Genomic DNA, 18,764 nt, shown 5'->3' on the forward strand with positions numbered 1-18,764 from the left:
GCTTTCGCAATAGGAGATGGTTCCTGTTGAGGTTGTGATGGAACTGAAGCAGTGGCAGGGGTCATGGGGACCAGTTGAACCAGGGTCAAAGCATGATATGGTTATAGATGACTAGGTAGAGTGATTACTGGGGGATCAATCTACCATACTTAGATCCTTAAAGTCACATTAGGAAGGACCAGCGAAGCCATGACGGGGACATAAAATACTCCCGGAGGGGGGAATAAAATAGGTATCTATCCTATAGGATAATGTCCCGGTGGAACAACTCCTAGATGGTTAAGACCTAGAGGAGTGGTTCTTGGTGGGAACATAGGAGAGGCACCCACAAACAAAGGAGGTCCTGGGTGGGTGGATCCGGATGACTCAGTTGAGATGGTAACAATAGAGTGCTGAGGAGTTGGCTATTGATCAGAGGTATTGACCTCATCAGAATCCATCATGAGGATCTGGTAGTCACAGGGACCAGAAGGTTGGGGGGAATGGGCTACTTGATCAAGTTGAGGTTGAGCAGAAACGAATCCTTGCTGAGGGAAAGGATTTGTGAGCATGACCGATTGAGGTGGCATAGGATTTTGAGGCTATTGTTGACCTCGCAAAGCTACTTGAGATTCCCACATTTGACTCATCTAGGTTAAGTGAGGACACTCATGTGTATAGTGGCCATGTACACCAAATTATGCACAAGGATTATTCATACGAATAACCTTATTTTTCTTGGGTTGGCCACCCTATTGTTGGTTGTTAGTGTTAGGTTGGTTATCTTGGTTACCCTGGTTACCCTTGTTACCCTTCCCCTTATTCTTTTTCTTTGAATTCTAGGGATTGGTATCACTCTGTTGTGAAAACACATGACCCTGAGGGGGTGGTGGCTGCTGGGGATGAGGATCCATGGGAGGCTATAGTGCTAATGCTTAAGGGGATGGAGTGTTAGGATATGCATAAGAAGGAGCAACAATTTGTTAAATGGGTAGAGGCCCTGGAAACATGTTGCTATCAGGAGGGGCATGAATGTTGGAGGAACTAGTGCCCCCCTGCGGGTAGCCATAACTCTACTAAGAATATGGCAAAGAGTGTGAAATGGATCCAACAATATCATCGATGGTGTGAGATTCCCTCGGTGCATTAGCACTGCCAAGATGAGGGAGGTCTAGAATAACAGTATAGACATAACTTGAATGAGCATAATCAGATCATATCTCAAAGCAGTTGTTATAGACATTTTTGGGCACTGCAACCCCAATCATAAATGTCAATAAACCAAGTGCTCTTAAGTCCCTAAAAGTGTTGTTCCGACCCCTAAAGGAACAAGGTCAACTGATTATGTCTTCTCCCAGAAGTTCTCCATGAAAAACTACTCAGAACTGGTCAAAACTAGACCATTTCACCTGCTCCATAGGCAAAGTGCACTGCATCCCACCTAAATACACATAGTGGGTGCGATGCATTTCAAAAATCCCTTCTATGGGGTGCGATGGGCGAGAAGGGACAAATGGCAGGGTCAATCCACAAGGTGGAGGAGCATGGAATCTTCCAGAAACTTCTCCTGTGACACTTGCCTCTTTGAATTCAACCAGGAATGAGTAAGAGATCATCAATCTCCAAGTGGAATCAAGAACTATCAGAGAGAGGACACTAATCAACTCTCAAAAGCTGACTCACCTCCCTTGCAGATATCTATATATGGATCCCTCATCCCAGAGATCCAGAGGCTGGAATTTTGTATCTTGTGAGGAAGTGCTGCTGGTTTCTTGGTGCAACATCATAGTGTTGGGTGATCTAAGCTTGTCATGAGGTGAAGAAGGGCTTCTTCTTGCTGAGAGGATGATGCTGGGTCAGAACATTTGGTTGTAACTCTCTTGGCTCTTTCTTGATTATCAATAAAGCTATTCAAGTTTTCCTCCATACTCTTGTATGATTTATGTTTTATGCATTTGTATGGTCAATTTACATCTGATCCTAGATTGTTTATGATAATAGATCTATGTTCTCGTATAGTATTGTGCTGCTTTGATTCTACAGGTACTCTGTGAAGCTGGGTATACAAGGAAGCAAGTAGCAAAGGACTATCAGAAGAGAGAGGAATCGAGCAAGGAACCAAGCGCAAGACAGAGGTTGGTCTCCTTTATTCTTCTCTCATCTATCTCTCATAAAGGAAAATGAAAGTAGTCTTTACTTTGTTTGTTTCTAAGGTAGCCACTAGCCTTAGTGGGATTAGCAGTTCTGCATAGACACTATTCCCGGTAACAAAATGGCGACTCCACTGGGGAGCAAGTAGATTGTTTGTTTATCTACATTTGTTTACTTTATAAACTTACAGACGGAGCATGAAGTTGAGCCAGGTAGCCTTTGAACTGCATTTGCTATGCAAATCCAAAGTAGATAAATGCCGCTTCAGTCAATCTACGGGTTTTGTTTATGAATTAAACAATTGATTTACAAACTCTCTAATTGCCCTTGTGGTGGCTCTAGTAACCTCCTTAGATCTACCCCTATGATTGATTTACTGATTACCACTTGCTCGGCCAAAATCCCTGAACTGAACTGCAAACTGTGACCCGGAACCCAACTAAAGTCTCATCCCTTGTCCAACGCACTGTCTGTTCTATGAACTTCAAATGCAGCGCACTTCCCGAGTGTAGTAGGTGCACTGCATTTCAGTTTCACTGTGTTACAGGTGCGCTGATCAGACAAGGCCTTGTTCCTAAATTTTGGTTTCTGTGCTCATTCTTTTCAGATCTATTTAGGAGTTTTGCTGCCTGTAGTCAGTACACCTCTGTTTAAAACCCCTTTCCTTGCTGTTATTCTGCCTCCATTGTGCAAAGAACTGTAAATGTTTTTATGTATTTTTTGAGTCATTTTCAGTTCTCCTTTACAAAGAAGTAGCATAATTGTACTATCGTTTCTTGATTTGAAAGTGTCGCAAGTGTCGTTTTCAGTCATAGAAGAGAATCTGATTGTTCTTGATAGTCGATTATCTTGTTACTATTGTATTTGGTCTGAATTAGTAGTTTTTCTAAGTGTCGAAAGCAAGTTTTCAATTCCAAATCGCAAAGTGTTGTCATTGTCCTCATTTTGTTTTGAAAAGAAACTTGTTAGTAATTGTCGCTTTGAAAATAATTTAGATTTGCGCATTAGCTTTCTTTTTATCATTCACATATTAAGAAGGCTGAAAACAAATACATGCATGTGCATTTGCATTTAGACTGTTTGTTGGTTTGATTTAGGACAGTGCATATAGTGTGTGCTCTTTGCTCTTTGCTGAAAGAACGCCATCTCTCTTTCCTTAGTAGCTAGGATTTTCATTTGCCAAAAAAGAAGATTAAACGACTGTTTATCATCTTAGATTGCATTTTAGGAATTGTACATTTACATCACGCGGTGAACCTGAAAGGCAAATTTCTTAAGCAAGATCAACTATAAAATAAATTTAATGAATCTAAAAACGCTTTGGAACCTAATGCACAACATCTAGAAGTCTAGGCTAGAGACGTATTCCAGCGTCGTAAAGCCTGGTAACTGTTGCTTTCACTGTTGGTTGGGTGATTCCTCCACTTTGAGACAATAAGCACTAGTATGGACTTGTGCTCCCACGTACCGTCGAGTATATTTTGGGAGACCACAATAGGCTTAATCCTTTATCCATAGGAAGCCGTGTCTGCCACCCTATCGATCGCAATGCACTAAACACAGCATTCGAGAAGATTGACTGCCGTACCGTAAAAAGTATTCTGCAGTTTTGCGATTGGTTTGGTAATCCCTCTGTCTAGATTTCCAAAGTAGTCCCTTTCGTTCCTTTTCAGACTCCTTAACGGAAAAGGTCCATCTGAGCACTTGTCACTTCAGGCTCATTAAAAATCGAAGGCGACTAGAGTCATCTTTTGTTTTTTCTCGACTCTTAAAAATTGAAAAGAAAGAGTTGTGTCAAAGTGTCTAAAATTTATTTTAGATGGAATAATTATCACCTTTCCTACATTGGTCTTAGGTTGAGGAAAATGGAGTCCACCAACCAAGGAGTTCCCCTTGGAGGAAATTCTAGTCCCTTCTCCTCTTGGGGAGATGTTGGTGCATCCCATATGGCCACATTGTCGCTTCCAGGATTGACAATCGGCTTGCCCGTATGGCTCTTCTCAACCTCTGTTGTTCAGAACTCCGCGATTCCTGAACAATCAAGTCAGCAACTAAACGATTCCAGAGTTACCCCCCAACCCTCTACTTCGTCCAATTCTTCCTCTCCTCCTTCCTCTTTGCTTGATGAAGCTGGTAAAGCCTAAAATCAAGTACCTAAGAAGAAGAGGGAAAAGAAGAAGAAAGAGAAGAAGAAGAAGGAGCCAAAGGCGAAAAGGGGCAACCAAGTATCGTCTAGTGAAAATCCACACACTGCACTGACCAGGCCTAAATCGCCATGTGTCATTTGCAAAGGAGACCACTATCATCGAGATTGTCCTTGCATCCCTCGGATCTTAAAGGACTGGTCTCCTCGTTTGCACAACCCGGTGTCGTCAACCTCTGGTGATCATGTTGAAAGTACACCGCCAACTAGTGAAAGTGAAGCCCCTGGACAAAAGGGAAAATGTAAATTTCCTTGTAAACTATGTGAAGGCAATCATGCCGTCCACCGTTGTCCCTTCTTAGATGAGGCTAAAAGAGTTTTGGATGACCGTTTGGTTTCACCGTTACGGCTTCCTCCTGGATATAAGAAACTCTTGCCGAGTTCGTCACTAGTTGAGAATCCGGCTGACACGCCCTTGTGGTCGGCCGAAGCATCTATCATTGAAGATGAACCATCTGAATCCACACTAGACGAAAGTCAAAAGGTTGATGCGGTAGTTGACTCGGTCTTGCCTTCAGAGGTTCCATCTTCAGATCATATAGTCATCGAAGAGAATAAGGATGACACCGTCCAAATTCTTTTCGTAAGCACAGACTCCGATGAACATGGGGGTAGTCTACCCATTCCTTTACCGCAGGAAGGAAGTTCATCAGAGTCATACCCGGCCGTCTATTCGGTCCCACCTCCAAGCAACCTAGTCGTTTCCTTTGACTGGAATCTACTAGGTAGACCCCGCTTACCGGCTAGTGTACCATTCTGAATCATTGCTCAAGTATATAGAATGGTCATGGCCGGTACCATCATAGATGAAGGGGCTTCTGTGAGTATCCTTTCCTCAACTGCTTGGAAAGCGCTTGGTTCGCCATCGCTTTTGCCTGAGATGAGAAATCTAACAGGCTTCGACAAAGGAACCAGTCGACCGTTAGGGATCCTTCCCAATGTGCCCATAACATTAAGAGGGAAAACCATTCACATAAACGTAATGGTAGTCCAAGGACCCCTGGATTATAATCTACTCCTTGGATGAGACTATATTTATTGCATGGGAGCAATTGTCTCCTCACTCTTTAGAGTAATGTGTTTTCCGCACGAAGGAAGAGTGGTCAAGCTCGTAGACCAGCTTTCATTCCCCGGTTCACACATAGCAAATAGTCATATACCATCCCTAAATGGTCTTTTCACACAAGGAATGTCTCATCAATCCCCAGTCTGTTCGCCTGATGAGCACGAGTGATTCGGGGGACATGACTGAAACCCAGGGGGCATGCACCCTGGTCTGCTTCGGCAGGAGAACCTTGGGTATAGGGTTGATTTCCACGAAGGATATATGATGAATCTGGTGAACCCGTCCTGACAGGAAAATGGGAACAGACTGGAATAAGATACTTTCGTAAATGTTATGCCGGGTGACACCACTCCCCTTTGCCTATTTCGATAGGCATCGCCGAGAAAGAATTTTATCCGCGGTGCGGATGAAACTTTCTTGGTAACCTGGAAATTTTTCTCTATACCTGGGGGCATGCAAACCTTTTGGCATGCAAGCGAAGAGCGACCATTTATTTTTTAAAATTTGTAGGTCCTCTAACCCTTAAACTCGTAGGATTGGTCGTTTCCTAACTTGCATAAAGAAAGGATGTGGGGCAAAGCTTTGAAACAATGCCATTTTTATGAGACATCCTTATTATGCGACTGGATATATCGAGCAGTTTTAGCACATAGTTCAAGCTTGTTAAAAAATAAACATAAGTCATGAGCAAATGTTTCCCCCAGCGTTTAAGCTCATTAAAAAATGAACCAATTTCTGGTAAATAACCGTCGTGAATGTAGTACTTCAGCCTTTAAAGCCTTGGTCGTGTTCTCATCATCACCTCCACTCTGTATTGGCCGATCATTCACCTCCACTTCATTGTTTACCCCTTTTGAGGAATAGCTGCGAAGAGTGATCCTGTTAGCCATCCTTGTAACACTGTCGTGATTGGGAAATTCCAAACCTTACCTGGAATCAATTGCTACCCGAATTGATCACTCGTTCCTCAAAGACGAGTCTCCTTTAAGCTCTTTTCAACTGACTCGTAAAATATGAAAAGATTGCCGAGCCATTGGCCTCTCCAGCTCGTTAAAGTGACCGAAAATGTTATACCTCCTTTAGATTTTAATCTTTTTGGACCTAAGGGATTATTACACAAAAATATCGAGTGCTTGTTTTGTTTGGCTCGTTAAAAGTACCGAAAATTCATCCCTTCTGTATTGTTTTATACTTTTTCGGACTTAAGGGATTAGATGATGAAAAAGGATCTTTGGAGTCTCCTTTACGTCCCTTTTCAAACTCTCTAAAATTGAAAAGGACTGAGTTATCTTTGTCGTTAAACTCGTTAAAACCTAATAGCAACAAACTTGTCCATAGCAGACAAGAACGAGTTTCACTATCGCTAGGCTCGTTAAAACATAGCGATGGGTTTGCTCGAAGGGAAAATTATAGAACAAGCATGTGTTATCCTCCTCAAGCTTGACAAAAATAAAGAGGTACTGGTCAGCAATGACTGGGGAAAAATTGGGAAGAAAACTTGAAGAAACTTTATTGGTAGCAAGTCGCTCTTGAACATGACACTTTCACTCCGCATCCAAGTCGGCTTGGGTTGTTCCATTCACTGGTCACATCACCATGGTTCCATCACACCATCCACATTTGGGGTTAATTCTACCAATCCATCATGTCAGTGTCGCCGATATGTTCAAGAGAAGTCACTTAGAGAATTCACCCGTGTCTCACCCACTATAATACATCTTCGCTCCATTCTTTCATGACCGCCACCCTGAACCATATATCACCAGATCGTTTTCACCTCCATTAAAATAATTTGCTCCGTTCCATGTTATTGATGTGGGATTCACTAAGGCCCTCCTATGACGGATCGCTTCTTGTCGACATCAGCTCATTATCCGAGAAGTCGATCTAGGAACAACCCTTTCACTACTTTGAAACTTGCATGCCTCAATGGCAAGTTTCTCACTTCCGGTGACAGGTTTACATCAATGGCCTTCGACCGAAAGATTTTGCGTGGTGTTCGACACCAAGTCCTCTATTCACGCCACATGAATTGTACTATAGTACCTTGAGGGTCATCATCATTATCGGTGATTCCTCTTGCGCCTGTTAACAACTTACATCATTGGCTGGTAATCAGGTGATGTCTTTCCATGTTCGACTCCAGAACATCTCTCGCATGGATTGACTTGTACTTGAGTGAAGATCGAACGAGATTGAAGACCCCAGATCTAGTTTCATCCATCCGGGCTGCGATATATATTCAGGAAAATAAAGACATCAAATGTACATCATTGCTGCACAGATAATCATCCAATCTAGGGGATGATGACTCTACCAGAATCATCAGTCTACACTCAGACGATTGTCTGTCTCATGTACATGAAAATGAATTTATAAAGTTGAGCATGGGAATGCCCGCCTCAGCTAGATCATGAAAATATTATGAAGATAATGTATTGTACTGTATCTTATTACAGGTCTCCTTCCAACTTGAAAGAACTTTAGATCCTCATGATAAAGCATTTCACCCGACATCAACAAATTTATGACCTCATGCTTTAGGGGGCAACTGTTATAGACATTTTTGGGCACTACAACCCCAATCATAAATGTCAATAAACCAAGGGCTCTTAAGTCCCTAAAAGTGTTGTTCCGACCCCTAAAGGAACAAGGTCAACTGATTACATCTTCTCCCAGAAGTTCTCCATGAAAAACTACTCAGAACTAGTCAAAACTGGACCATTTCACCTGCTCCATAGGCAAAGTGCGCTACATCCCACCTAATTACACATAGTGAGTTCGATGCATTTCAAAAAGCCCTTCTATGGGGTGCGATGGGCGAGAAGGGACAAATGGCAGGGTCAATCCGCAAGGTGGAGGAGCATGGAATCTTCCAGAAACTTCTCCTGTGACACTTGCCTCTCTGAATTCGACCAGGGATGAGTAAGAGATCATCAATCTCCAAGTGGAATCAAGAACTATCAGAGAGAGGACACTAATCAACTCTCAAAAGCTGACTCACCTCCCTTGCAGATATCTCTATATGGATCCCTCATCGCAGAGATTTGGAGGCTGGAATTTTGTATCTTGTGAGGAAGCGCTGCTGGTTTCTTGGTGCAACATCATAGTGTTGGGTGATCTAAGCTTGTCATGAGGTGAAGAAGGGCTTCTTCTTGTTGAGAGGACGATGCTGGGTCAGAACATTTGGTTGTAACTCTCTTGGCTCTTTCTTGATTATCAATAAAGCTATTCAAGTTTTCCTCCATACTCTTTTGTGATTTATGTTTTATGCATTTGTATGGTCAATTTACATATGATCCTAGATTGTTTATGATAATAGATCTATGTTCTCGTATAGTATTGTGTTGCTTTGATTCTACAGGTACTCTGTGAAGCTGGGTATACAAGGAAGCAAGTAGCAAAGGACTATTAGAAGAGAGAGGAATCGAGCAAGGAACCAAGCGCAAGACAGAGGTTGGTCTCCTTTATTCTTCTCTCATCTATCTCTCATAAAGGAAAACAAAAGTAGTATTTACTTTGTTTGTTTCTAAGGTAGCCACTAGCCTTAGTGGGATTAGCAGTTCTGCATAGACACTATTCCCGGTAACAGCAGTCTAGAGAGTTTCTTCCTCGATCTGAGGAAAATGAGACATGACATGTTTCCCAATGGGGGATAAAAGGTTCTTAAGAAACCAATATAGATAAACATGGTCTTCGAAAGGAAGGGCATGCCATGTGCTCCTCCTTCGACGCCATCCTTGAACATGGTCAGAAAGGCGAGTAGCAGAGGATTGACAGAATGTGGTCAAAAGCTCACTATCAGTGTCGTACCGAAGAGGTAAATGGAAATAGGACAATAACACTTTAGCAAGCATCATGAAAGTGGAATGAGAGGCGGCAGGCTAGTCTACATACAATTTTGCAGCATCTCCAGTGAGCGTGCATTGGAAGAGTTGAAGACAAATGGAGTCATCGGTTATGGAGTTGGACGAACACTACATGTGGAAGGATTGAACATGGTTAGTAGGATCCTCTCCAGCAATACCCTCAAACTTTGGGATGTCTAAGGGAAGCGTAGTCGGCATAGAGGGCCAATCAACACCATGGTGTATGGGATCGTTTATCAACTTGTTAAGATCTGGTAGACTTAACCCAACCATAAAGGGGAGAATGGGGGCTACCGAAATGGTTCTTGATATTGTTTCACCTGATGTGACCATCGGTATAGCACTGGAGGCACCACCATATTGGTGTCCTACACCTGCTGTGAGTCCAGAAATGGTGTGTTGAAGGAGTTTCAAAATCAGATGAGGAATTTGAAGGACCAAGAGCATAGTTAGAATGGGGACTCAGAGGGCTATGAACTTGAACCCGATGGGGAGGAGTAATAGGCCCTAGCCAAAACTGGGGGTGAAGGCCTAATAGTCTTTGTGGCTGATGCCTTGGTGGCACAATGATGGAAGGACACACGGAACATGGAAAGGGTAAAGGGAGATCAACAATATATCTTCAGTCTCTGATGTAATGAGATAAATTTATTATGTTAAGTCTTGGCTTGGTAGTGTAAACCAGGTGCCCTTCGCTTAAGGTGTGCTTGTGTGTGCAAGTGTATTAATTGATTAAGCCCAGATCATGTTTGTAAAAAAATAAAAATAAAACTTGTTGCAAATAAACTGAAATAAATAACATAAAATAAGCAACAAAGAAATTAACTAAACCCCACCCAAATTGGGTTTGCAAACACTGTACTGCTAGGTGGCTAAACCGATGGAAAATACACTAAAACGGTCAAGAGATCTAAATGTCAATGTGATTGGGATCAAGTGACTCTAAGCTGCTGGAAAGTGGCTCAGCAACAACAAAAAACCAGAGGGGAAGATCACTGCAAGAGGATAGGTAGATGGGTGAAACACTTAGGGAAACCAAGGCGACCCTACGGGAATGACCAAACAAGTTTGAATGTGAAACTATGGATGGTATCAACCTATCTTATTAGATTTGAAATAAAAGATTACAGATCTGGAAAATGTGGCTGAAAGTGCTGCAGAAACTCAAACTTCTCACTCAGCTAAACTCCCCTTAGAAAGGTGGAAGTGTACTAGAAGCCCTAAGGGAGGCTAAATTCAACTTCAACGAGTAAAACATAATTGATCAAGGCCTGAGCGGGATGAGACATAGTGTTGTAGTGTTTTCTTCTCAATGATGTACAAAAATAACCCACTTAATATTGTGGATGACAAACGACTTCAATAATAGAAATGACTGCTAAACATTGTAGATCTGCAACTATTGATAGAAACAAAACCTGCCAAAATTCTAATCTATGTTGCAATCATAGTTAAACAGTAAAATGAAGAGTAATAACCCCAAAACATCCAATGGAAACTAGATTTCTAAAGAATAATTTTATTATAACACCTGTGAAGGGAACAAATATATGTTACTAGTGCCCCTCTATGGGATGGGTTCTTGGCAATCCTCAAACACTTTTAGCTTCTGTGGAGTCTCTCTCCTCTATAATGCACAAACCCAACAAAAATATGGTGTGCGACAAAGAAAATAATCAGAGTTACAATAATGAGTGCAACAATGAAAATAATAAAAAGTGAATAATGAATGGAAAACCCTCCTATTTATAAAAAAAATATTGAGTTATCCTCGAATAATGAGCAATAATAAAATATTATTGATCCCATTCTTGGAATTACCACTTGGAATATTTTATTATATTTGTTTAGGTGGTAAAAAGTATTTAAACTTTTATTTATAAATAATAATTAAATAAATGATTTATTTATTATCTCAAGGAATTAGTTAAGGAATAATAAACAAATAATGATTTATTTAATTATTCCTAAGGGATTTAGTCAAACTTAACAAAGAATAGTAATTAATTAATGATTAATTAGTTATTCTTAGAGAAAAATAAGATAAATAATGATTTATCTGTTTATTTTTCATGATTGGGTCAAATTTAACAAGGAATAATAATAAAAGAATGCTTTAATTAATTATTCCTAGAATAAAATCAAATAAATAGTGATTTATTTAATTATTCTTCATGTGTTTAACTATAAATTACTTAATAAAAGTGGTTTATTAGGTAATTTCTCATAGTGAAAGCAATTTTACTATGGTAAAATTGGAATTACATGTGTACTTCGATCCATCTAATAAATTGGGCTATATGATCAATTTTTTGGTGATAACACACCTGCCACCTCTGACAGCTTCATCCCCATCCAACTTGTTCCCTGATTGAGATCTGCTACCATATTCCCCATTAGTCCTTTCCTCCTATCCATAATTGATCCACAGTTGTCCCTATCTCTGCAAATTTGATAAACTTTGAAGGATGACCACATTAGCCTTGGCTTACTTTCCCTGAGCTCTGGAAAGCCTTTCATGTGACTGAATTATCTTGTCAATATCTTCCTTGCAACTTTTGATTTCTTCCTTCATTCTTCTCAGTGTATCTACTATGTTAGGAGAGTACTCTTCTCCTTGTTTCTTAGCTGATCTATAAGGAGAGTCATGTGAACTATAATCCACCATTCTACTTATCATATCTGATCTTCTTCATCCTACAAACATACCATGTAAGATAACTAAATATAAACATAATAAAACATATCTTAGTGAAGTTCAGCGGAGGTTATCTCGTCTACACAAATAAGTCCATATTAGAATGATATACATGTATATATATATAATTACACCAACATATTAACATATCAACATCATCTCAATCATCAGGCATGATGCCAAACTATAACACCGACTATATAAATTACAATTATAGCCACTCCAATGCATGCACATGACTGACATGCATGCATAACAATCACATCCCTCCCATCTAGTCCAAGTGTTTGAACCTGGAATCTCTAATAGCAATCTGTAGCATGCCCCTCCCCACATTTACCCACTTTTACGAGCCCTCCAGGTAAATGTGAAGTGGAGTGCTACTATGACATAACCTGAGCTCCAAGTTCCAGTTATGGAAGTGGGGTCGATAAATCGACAACTTTACTAACATCCCTCAAAGACTACAAACCACTAAGAAGGATGCAAACCACACCAAGTTGTCAATCCTTGCGTTGTACACCATTTTCACTGACTTAACACCCCAACTACATGCATGACAAGGAAAGAGTGTGGTTATAGGCCTCCAACCACATGCATAAGCCTAGTTCCATGCAGTTATTGCCTAAAATCTTTATTTCTAAGCATATGATTCCAAGATCTATGCCACCTTTTTAGGTTGGCCTTCAGAACACTACCCATAATTTCCTGTAACTTTCCAAAATCATAATTTACATGACAAAAAATCCAAATGTTCAAACTTACAATGAGAACTTGACCTAGATTGCCTAGAAAACACTAGGAATTTCACTAAACATATGGTAAACATGTAAGCTACAGATCATGAATGCATATCTGAGTATAAATATCTGAACTTCATCTGAAAATCACCAAGAAGGTCTAATGCCCTCTCAATTAGTTGCAACTACACTAGCTATTCCATGCATTCATTAACCATTCAATAACTTATCAAAGCATAACAAGAGACATAACTAAAGAACGCCATAAAACCATGCTTATAACCATAATATTAACCATTACAAAACAACCATCAAATCATCATAATAACAAGTACAAGTGCTCATAAATTACAATAGGAAAATATCTCTTATTAACTTCTGCAAAAGCCAGCCAAGTCAGGGACTTCCACATACCACCCAACCATAGATTAAGTTGAACCAAATATTTCTTTCATCCAATCACCCCCATGCCATATTCCAAGCATAAATTTGGGATCTCATGGAATAAATGGAGACATAAACAATCAAGGGAATCCAGAGGTTAAACTGCCTCCACCATCAAACCACCATGATTTCACCTAAACTGGTCCTGAGCTCACAAAACCAAGCCAATCTTAGATGCCTTAGAATATTTTCACCATACCTTGAGAAATTTTCCTATCTCTGCGCACCTATCAAGGGCTTCTAGATAAAACCATCTCCACCCCTAGCCCTTGGGAATTTTTCTGAGACCACCTCACCTGGTTTCAAAACCTTCCATCAATCCATTGCTCAACCAAGAAATGAATCCCATCACACCATGGTTATCTAGGAAATGGAAAGGAAAGGTTGAAACCACTATCGAACCAGGAAAAACCCATACCAATGACAACAAATGAACCAAATAAATAAATGCATGTATCATGCATTCACACCTCATATAGGAAATCACACATTCACCTTGTCACCTACAAAATCCTCATGTTAAAGTTGTTGATCCAACCTTGTCCTTACTTTCCTTTTCTCTCCTTTTCTTTCCTTTTCCTTCCTTTTCCTTCTTGTTTGCTTGATTTCTCCTATTGAATCTCTCTCTCTCTCTTAATCTAATTCCAAAGAAAAAATTGAAAAAAGTTGTGCACTGGTTCTCTGATTCCTTTCTATTAATGATGTCTCTATTTTCTTCATTTTCCTCTAAAATCCATATCATGCAAATATGGGTCCCTTCACCTTTATTTTCTCCTATTTTCCTTTATTTTCATAAATAAATGTCAGTTATTGCCTCTTTGCCTTTGCCAATGCCTTTGTCAATTTCCATAACCATTAATAAACTAAAAGTGAAGCCCACTGTAGTGTTTGAAAAACATTTAGCCTGGAATAAGTGTCTCATCACCTTGGTATTATTTTACCTTTATTATACTTTATTACATAAAACTTTAACCTAGGCATATTATAGGCCAGCCATCATTTGCATTAATTAGAGCAGTGCACATAGGCAACAAGCTTATATTAAGCAGATTATTTATTTTTGACAAATCTACCATCCATAATTAAAAAATTGAAGTTAGATAGTTAAATTAAATTACCAACGTTGTAATATAACCAAGTATCCCTATTCCAATCAACTTTAATAAAAGGAGACCACAGTTTCCCACTGAGGGGGACAAAAAAGTTTTAACTAGGGATTGTTCCATACAATCACCTTAAAATAAACATATATATACAATCTAGATTGTAAAGAGGTTTTCCTAGACTTCCAAACCATTATAAACATTTTGATGTTACATTTTAAATCAAGCTTAACCAATGTTAAAATAAGAAATAAAAATCCAAATTTTGCCATACAAATGACCTAAGAAAGACATCAAATCCTTATTAGTATGAATGGGAAACTTGAACTTGATAGTTTTGAGTCTAAAATAATTTAGGCCATGCAATTTACCATGTATAAATCTAGCAATATATTTTCCATACTTTCCTAACCATGAAAGGAACATTGATTCCTCAATTATATGATGGCTTTAATGGCTTCTTCGGCCTTGTTTTGTTGCTTCATGACAATGGCCATATCTTTCAAAGCATTGTATACTTTATCATTGGCATTGATTACAACCCAAAATAATGTTATTTCCATTTATGGATCCTTGTTCATCAATTTCAATACACATAAAAATACCAACATATATTTCAATTCATTCTAAGAGAATAGCAAAGCCAATCAAATATGCCAAATCCAAATAGAGAGAACTTCTTTATTCATAAAATTTATTTTAATTAGGCTATCAACTAGATCATAATCACTTTTATGTTTAAAACAAAAAGATTGAAAAAAAAATATTGAAGTTGATAGTTCACAAATAACTCAAATTCCTGGCCATATTCCAATAAAATAGAAGGCGCAAACACTGGCATGGAAAATAGGATAATTTCTTTTCTTATGCTCATTTCAATCAAAACAAATTCTAATTATTCTTAAGCAACAATTTTTTTTTTTAAATTCCATTGTTATCAAACTAATACTATTCAATGATAAGGCCAGCTAATCAAACCAAAACAAATTATTCACCCATTCCTTCCTGTCTAGTGCAATCCGAGAACTAGAATGGGAAATGGACGTTTTTCCCACAAATGTCCTACCACTACATCACATTTCAAACAGAGAAAAATCTTAATCCATAAGACCCATTTCAAAATCTCAAGAACTACTTCAAGTTATTTGACATGGTCAATTGCCTCAAACTAGAGGATGGTTGACAATAGAGATACTCTAGATAAACACTTACAGGCCATCAAAAATTTCAAACACCAAACATGTAATCCCAAATCAAGTTTCTAAGTAATCTCATGACCTCATGTTCTAGAGTCACTTGAATTTTTTTCCCTAAGACCCTTTTCTTTTTTATTTCTCTTTCCATTGAATTCTAAGCCTGAACGAATCATATTGAGCTTGTGTTTCAATCGCTTAATTTTGTCCTCTAGTTCACTGCACCTCTGTGATAACATTATGATTGAAAATGGCATACACATGTCATAATGAAAGGACTATAGATAATACCAAATTTATTTGAAGTAAATGTTGTAATGACAATATGTTTACAATTAATCTTTCTGTGGGGGGGTGCTTCTCCTATAAGACCCCTATCCAACCCATTCATTTTTTATTTAAATATTCCTCTTATAGACACTCCTTCTCCTGATTTAATTTTGATTCCTACTAAAACAATGCCAGTTACCTAATTTCCTACATAGTACTGCCTCCTCTCATGTTTAATAACAAAAAACTAGCTAGAAAACAAAACCCACAAGAGAGAATGCATCTCTTCTATTATTTATAATAAAAACCTATTCATAGTTTGTAGAAACCTTGCATGGATTTGACAATATTATACTCTCAGGGTTTATAACCTATTGTATAGTTTTACCTTGGAAAAGGCTACAAACCCATACAAGGAGTACATTTCCTACAATTTTAGAATTACAGTAAATGGGAAATGGATCACAATCCCCGATAGATTTTTCATAGATGTCATTTAGAGACCCTTCATGCAAATCATGTACACGGTATATCTGGGCAGTGGTAGGAGAAGGAAGATGGAAAATCATCATCTCAAGTAGGGCACTACTTGCAGGTATCCAACTATGCATGCCACACTTCATCAAGGCCTTCCCAACAAGCTCCTTTCCCTCATTCTTCTTATAAATGCCCAACTTCTACAACAAAATCCATAGTTGATCATTGTCATCCTTCATGAAAATGTTTAGGATCTGCCTTATGGGTTTATATAAAAACTGAACAAAGCCTCTCTTGTAGGTAGGTAAGCCTAAATTCCTGCATGACCATCTTATTGTATGAGTGTCAAAATAGTTTTCTCCCCAGAGATTCTCCATCATCTTTATTTCATCGCAACCAAAATTTTTAGCATACATTTTGGTGAAGTTTGTCAATGTAAAATCCCACCCATGAAGACCGGCTAAGAATGCAATTGTCCCTTTCTCTATATAATTGTGAACATCCCCAAGCATAGCATCCTCTTAAGTAGACATGACCACATTCACATTCTCAATAACCCTTCATAAGGTCTGATAAGATTCCTCTCCATTAACTTGTAACACAAGGAAGAGCTAATAAATATTATTGAAGTAAGAATGGGTTTAATCCTTTCTCCAAGAGCTTGGCACAAAATAATTTTAGTCTAGACACAAAGTCCCTCAATAAAATATAGCACAACTAATGCACCATATATGATTCTGAGGGTTGTTGTGACTTCTAATGAGAATTCAACGTGCCCAGAGAATCAATAAAGTTTATCAAATACTCATTTCCCATTATTTTCCCCTTGAAGCTTTTCAGATATTCTTTTGTCATCTGATAATACAAGTACATCCCAGTTGTGTTAATGGTGATACCATGTTTATCTTCATATGCCTGAGTATCAGTCATCCTAACATCCCCTGAAGCTTCTTGAGATATGATACCAGTTGTTGCCACCAAAGAATCTATCAAATTAGACTTCCCTGCGAATACCCATAACAATTATCAAAATTGATAAATGTAATGATGAATTAAGTAAGTAGGGAGAACTATAATATGAGGCAATGAAGATTTAGCATATACTTTATAAGGGGATAAGACTATTTTGATGTAATGATAATTTGGCATATAGGATTTTGGGGGTTGGGAATTGTAATATTTTCAGTACTTTCCTTATTTCTTCATCACAAATGTGATGATGCACTAGTATTTTATATGGGAGTTATGGAATAGGAGAGAATATAAAACTATTCGAGAAGCAAAGAATTATATTATGGTTAGCATGGGAAATCACAAACATGTTACAAATATTATGCTTCAATTCCATTGTCCTTCTAACCTCATCCATTGTAAATCTCACCTATAAATACACAATCACATAACTTTGAATTAAGTCAGTAGGTCAGTCACCATTTCCATTAACTAGAGTAGTGTGCACATGAAACAAGATTATATTAAACAAATTATTTATTTCTAACAAATCTACCATGCATAATTCAAAAATTGAAGTTAGATATTTAAATTAAATGGCCAACCCTGTAATACAACCAAGAAACCATATTCCTCTAGAGTTTGATCAAAGGAGACCACATTTACCCACTTAGGTGGACATAGAAGTTTCAACTAGGGATTGCTCCATACAATCACCTTAAAATAAATATGTATATACAATCTATATTGTAAAGAGTTTGGCCTAGATTTCCAAGGCATTATGATCATGTGGATGTTACATTTGAAATCAAGCTTAACCAATGTTAAAATAAAAAATAAAAATCCAAATTTTGTCATACAAATGACCTAAGAAAGGTGTCAAATCCTTATTAGTATGAATGGGAAACTTGACCTTGACATTTTTAGTCTAAAAGATTTAGCCCATGCAATTTACCTTGTATAAATCCAACTATATATTTTCAGGACTTTCCTGAGCATGAAAGGAACATCGATTCCTTAATTATATGATGGCTTCAATGGCTTCTTCGGCCTTGTTTTACTATTTCATGACATTGGCCATATCTTTCAAAGCACTATCTATTTTATCGATGACATTGATTGCAACCCAAAATAATGCAATTACCCTTTATGTATCCTTGTTCATCAACTACAATACACATAACAACACCAAAATATATTTCAATTCATTCTACCAGTCACATTTCAAATGCACTTGGCCAACAAGGTCAATTGACTCAAAACAAGAGAAGGTTAACCATATAGAAACTTTGAAGAGAATTCCCAAAATTCCCAATTCTAATCATCGACATGCCATTAAAATTTTGAAAATTAAACATGTTATGCTCTCTCGCTAAAGTCCAATCCCTCACAATATCCATGGAAATTGCATCAGAAACATACCATTTCTCTTTCTCCTGAGCAATATCATCTAAATAAACACTAATATGGTCCTCCAACACTACTTTTCTCAACTAACCCAAATCATAGCCATTTCTAGTTAGTCAATATCCAACAAAACTCATTGCAAAAACAAACAATAAACTACCAAAAAATATCATAATTTGTTCTTGCATCTACTTGGCCTTGTCATATGGACTA

The 18,764-nt window shown here is 38.3% G+C and overlaps 1 pseudogene; it reads right to left on the minus strand.

Moving 5' to 3' along the window:
* The window catches only part of LOC149259556 (elongation factor 2 pseudogene), a 75,725-nt pseudogene extending 58,145 nt beyond the window's left edge, over nucleotides 1–17,580 (minus strand).
* Between the last annotated feature and the right edge of the window lie 1,184 nt (nucleotides 17,581–18,764).

Source organism: Pinus tabuliformis, chromosome 6 (assembly GCF_031772625.1).
Source record: "Pinus tabuliformis cultivar Carrire ecotype Pingquan chromosome 6, CPIR1, whole genome shotgun sequence".
NCBI lineage: Eukaryota > Viridiplantae > Streptophyta > Pinopsida > Pinales > Pinaceae > Pinus > Pinus tabuliformis.